This window comes from Macaca fascicularis, chromosome X (assembly GCF_037993035.2).
Source record: "Macaca fascicularis isolate 582-1 chromosome X, T2T-MFA8v1.1".
Taxonomy (NCBI): Eukaryota; Metazoa; Chordata; class Mammalia; order Primates; family Cercopithecidae; genus Macaca; species Macaca fascicularis.
This window is the reverse complement of record NC_088395.1, coordinates 141,573,386-141,578,533: the sequence shown is the minus strand read 5'-3', so window position 1 is coordinate 141,578,533 and position 5,148 is coordinate 141,573,386.

Below are 5,148 nucleotides of genomic sequence, written 5' to 3'. Positions count from 1 at the left end.
AGCCTCCCTTGTGTACATGAGTTGCACCATGGAGTAAAATGTTACTTCTTCCATTACAAAAGCTACACTGGCAATAAGTATTGGACTAGTGTTTAGACAAATATTTCTGTAAGAATAGAGTGACAAGACTTTAGAAGACATGTATCAATAAGTATATTATTCATTATGATTTAATGGATGGGGACAATTCCCATCCATGGGAAATTTGGAATTCTCATGTGATGGGAGTTTTTCCAATTCATATCTTTGGTTTTCAAAACACAATGAGTGTTTAGATTGCTTTTATTTGTTACAGAATGTCAATGTCAGCTCTCTGTTGTCTTAGCTTTGTTGGCTATAACACAATACCACAGACATTTATATTGCACAGTTCCGGAGGCTGGCAGGTCCAAGAATAAGATGCTGACTGATTTGATTTAGGGCAAGGGCCCTCTTTCTGGCTAGAAGATTGTCAACTTCTGGCTGTTTCCTCCCATGGAGGAGTGGGAGCAAACGCTGGCTTCTCCTCTTCTTCTAAGGATACTACTCCCATTATGGGACTCTACTCTCATAACCCATCTAAGTCTAATAGCATCCCAAAGTCCCCATCTCCATATAGATCACATTGGGGATTACGGTTTCAACAAAGGAGTTTTAGGAGAACACAGATGATCAGTCCCCCTAACCACTGTGAGGCAAGTTCTTTATGCTGTCAAAATAAATTGTACCTTTTGTTTCCTTTCTTTTTTTTTTTTTTTTTTTTTTTTTTTTGAGATGGAGTCTCCCTCCGTCATCCAGGCTGGACTGCATTGGCATGATCTTGGCTCACTGCAACCTCGGCCTCCTGGGTTCAAAGGAATCTCCCGCCTCAGCAAGCCCAAGTAGCTGGGACTACAGGCACCCAACACCAGGCCCAGCTAAATTTTTTTGGATTTTTAGTAGAGATTAGGTTTCATCATGTTGACCAGGCTGGTCTCAAATGCCTGAGCTCAGTCCGCCTCGGCATCCCAAAATGCTGAGATTACAGGCGTGAGCCACCATGCCCAACCACCTTTTGTTTCCTTTCAAAGGAACTTCAACAACAAGGTTTTGCTTTTCATCTTTGGTATATACAATAGGCCTTCAACTATCCATAGGATTTGGGGAATGAAGTTTCTAATTCACATCATTTAGGGTTAACTGGGGCAATGCTCTTAGGAAGTGAAACCACTGTAGGATGAAGTTGCCCCAGAAGGGTGAACTCACTTCCTCCCCCTTATGAGACCAACAAGAGTGCTAACTAATCTGAGTCCTCAGTTGTGGATGTTTAGACCGATAGCCCTTAACCAACCCCAACACTTCGCTCCTCTGGCCAGGCCATCAGCTCTGGAAACAAACTCATGAAACACTTAACCCAGGCGGTCCTAGGTGACTATTACAATGACGTGGTGACTAAAAGCCAGTTCTGTGAGGAGTTCCAAAGGCAACGGAGAGCCTTTTTCTCTAGCCCTCCCATCTCTGTAGAGCAGGGCACCCAAGTTTAGGAAGGCAGGCAGGGAGTCTGCCAAAAAATGTTTCCAAGGAGGCCTTGTGCAAGCCAGGGTCCATGAGAACAGGGAGTTAGAGTACAGATGGAAGGCTGCCCAGAGTAGGAGAGTATATATGGCAGGATTGCACAAAGAAGTAAATACACAAAGGATAATGGAAGGTAGGGTTCTCCAAAGCTGAGAAGGAAACAATACACGTGGAAAGATGGAAAGAAAGGAAAACATAGAATAAACTCTGTATTCCTGGGATGGTACTAGAGGTGTACGTGCAACCTCAATTTGCCAATAGAAATAAGAACGTCAATTTGAAACACCATATTCTCCAACACGAAAGGAACAGGGATCCTTGTAAATATGGCTGATTAAGCAGAATTTGAAATTTTGACAAAACGGAGAACTACACACTAAGCATAACAAAGAGGAGTTGTTTACGTTCACAGAGCGTATCTCTTCTGCAGATGTACAGTTAAAGATTTATCCATCTCACAAGAGGAGTGAAATGATGAACCAGAACCTCTAGAAAACTACAAGTGGTTAGAGGATGAAACCACGATCATGATGAGAGACTTCAAGGTGCCCCTTTGATTAACAGTGTGCATAATCATGACGGCAAGAACACTAGGTTCAATCTATTGGGCCAAGATTAGGCTCCAGGTACCTAAATAGAACTTTATGTTTTGAGAATCATTGCAGGCATCAGGCCAGAATTGGCATAAGGACCATAGTTTGCCAAACCAGGCTAAAGATCATTATCTTATTTCATTTTCTTTATTGCATGTATCCCTAAATGAGCTGAGAAGCATCGGATATCAGCACATCTGCAACGCTTTCACGGTGTGCCAATTGGATGCTCCGTGGCAGAACACTGGAGCCCCAGAAACTCGTGGTGACAGGTCCCTGTATTTTCAAACCAATTCTTTCACATGCGGGGAAAGCACATTTCTGACAGAGTCCACTATTTCCTACTCCCTGGGTCCTTCTGTCCTTGTGCTGTGAGGTCATCCATTTAGGGACACAGCTGTGATGAGGGTGAGATGATCAAGGACCATTCATTCTCAATTGTGGTAAACAGCCTTGGCGTTTACACATCCCTGAGGCAACATATTCAAAATGTACTGCCCCTTGGTCTGCCTTATGAAAGCAAAGTGGTTCTGGGCTTTGCTATTTGCTATTTGAAAGAAGATAGAGGAAATGTATCCAATCCCTATCGGGAGAACCCGCTCCCGATGTTTTTCGTGTGTTCTTTTCTATTTCCTAGGTGTCTCAGCTGGTTTGAGAAATGAACGGAAAGAGCACAAGAGAGAGAAATGTAAAGCTGGGTGTCCGGGGGAGACATCACATGTCGGTAGCATCCATGATGTTCCCCGAGCCGTAAAACCAGCAAGTTTTTATTAGCGATTTTCAAAAGAGGAAGGAGTGCACGAATAGGGTGTGGGCCACAGAGATCACACACTTCACCAGGTAATAAAATATCACAAAGCAAATGGAGGCAGGGCGAGATCACAGGACCACCAGATGAGGCGAAATTAAAATTGCTAATGAAGTTTCGGGCATGCATTGTCCTTGATAAGATCTTATCAGGAAACAGGGTTTGAGAGCAGACAACCTGTCTGACCAAAATTTATTGGGCAGGAATTTCCTCCTCCTAATATGCCTGGGAGCAGTACAGGAGACCGGGCTCATTTCATCCCTTTGGCTTCGACCATAAAAGACGGCATGCCTTAAAGGGGTCGTCTATAGGCCTATCTTCAGGGCACATTCTCTTTCTCAGGGGTGTTTCTTGCTTAGAAAAAGAATTCAGCAATATTTCTCCTATTTGCTTTTGAAAGAGGAGAAATATAGCTCTGTTCCGTCAGGCTTACCGGTGGCCAGTTCAAAGTTACCTCTCTTGTTCCCTGAACATCGCTGTTATCCTGTTCTTTTTTCAAGATGCCCAGATTTCATATTGTTCAAACACACATGCTCTACAAACAATTTGTGCAGTTAATGCAATCACAGGGTCCTGAGGCGACATTCATCCTCCTCAGCTTACGAAGAAAATGACCGGATTAAGAGATTAAAGTAAAGACAGGCATAGGAAATTAAAAAAGTATTAATTTGGGGAACTAATAAATGTCCATGAAATCTTCACAATTTATGTTCTTCTGCTGCGGCTTCAGCCGGTCCCTCCGGTCCCTCTGTTCGGGGTCCCTGACTTCCCGCTACAAATCCCCGCCTCACCGCCCAGCTGAACTGCTGCCTCCCAGGTGATCCTCAGTCCGGTGAGGAAGTTTGTGAAACACCGGCTGTGACTGAATCACCAGCTGATTGGGCTTATCATAATGCATTATAACTCCCAGAGACCATTCTTCCACATCAACCAAACTGCAGAATTAAATGGGAGGTAGTGGAAGTCATGGCCCTTGCATCTCTTAAGTCTAACGTGGACTGCTCTGTAATTCCACAGGGTGTGGGGCTGCTTTTGAATGACGACATTCACAGGGACCTAGTGCTGCCACAGCTCCTGCTTGCCCCTGTTTGCCTTGCTTCATGCTGTGACCTCTTCCAGCCTGTTCACAACCAAGCACTTGGAGTGATCCCTGGAAGGCTCCAAACCCTTCAGGGACTTTACACATCATGGACAATAAACGCCAGAGATACTCCAGTGCCCCACAAGGCCATGCGCAGCCTGAAACACTATTACCTGTCCGACCATACTTCCTACTCTTCTAGCTCTCACTGCCTCTGCTCCAACCACTTGGCTTTTCCTTGAACACATCAGGCACAGTCTTGCTGTATGGTCTTTGCACAAACTAAGCCCTCTGTCTGAATGACTCTCCCCAAAATAGCTGCCTGACTAACTCCAACATCTTTCTCAACTATTGCTTTCCAATGAGGGCTACTCTGACCATGCTATTGTAAAGTGCAATCCAACCCCCCATGCCCAGCACTGTGGATCCCTCTTGTCTTGCCGTATTTTTCCACGGCATTTATTGTCTTCCAACATATCATACATTTTATTATGTGATGCTTAGCGTCGCCCTTTTGTCATCCTGTGAAAAAACTACCCTCACAGGGCCAAGATTCTTGACTCATTCATTCACTAACAAATTTTAAGAACACAGAACAATGTCTGGCTCACAGTTAGTGCTCTATAAATTTTTGCTGAATGAATGAATAAGGGTAATGTATATAGCAGGATAATGTAGGTATAATTAGGTAAACAATGAGTACATGGTAGCAGTGATTATAAAAGGATTCTACTATAAATTATCACTGTACTCAAAATGGGAGTCCTAGTACAAAAGACACATACTTGCTATCACTAAAACATTGCCTACCCACATGATGCCTTCTCTCCACAAAATTGATCCCTACTGAGCAGTAACGATTGACCACCCACTGAGTGGTCAGTCCTTATGCTAAGCACCATGAATACAAGGGCAGGAGCAGGATTTTTGGTTGCACAGTCAGTGTTTCAGGCACCCATCCTCCCAGGGAACCCAAGAGAAGAGCCCCATATGCCCTGAGTACACGCAGAACCCAAGCCCCCAAGCCATTTCCCCCAGGCCATCCTAATGGCGCCCTCAGCCTTGATGGGAGGAGCCATGATGTTCATGCCCATCACCTCTTAGTGGCGACAGGAACCTGCCCGCCCACCCAC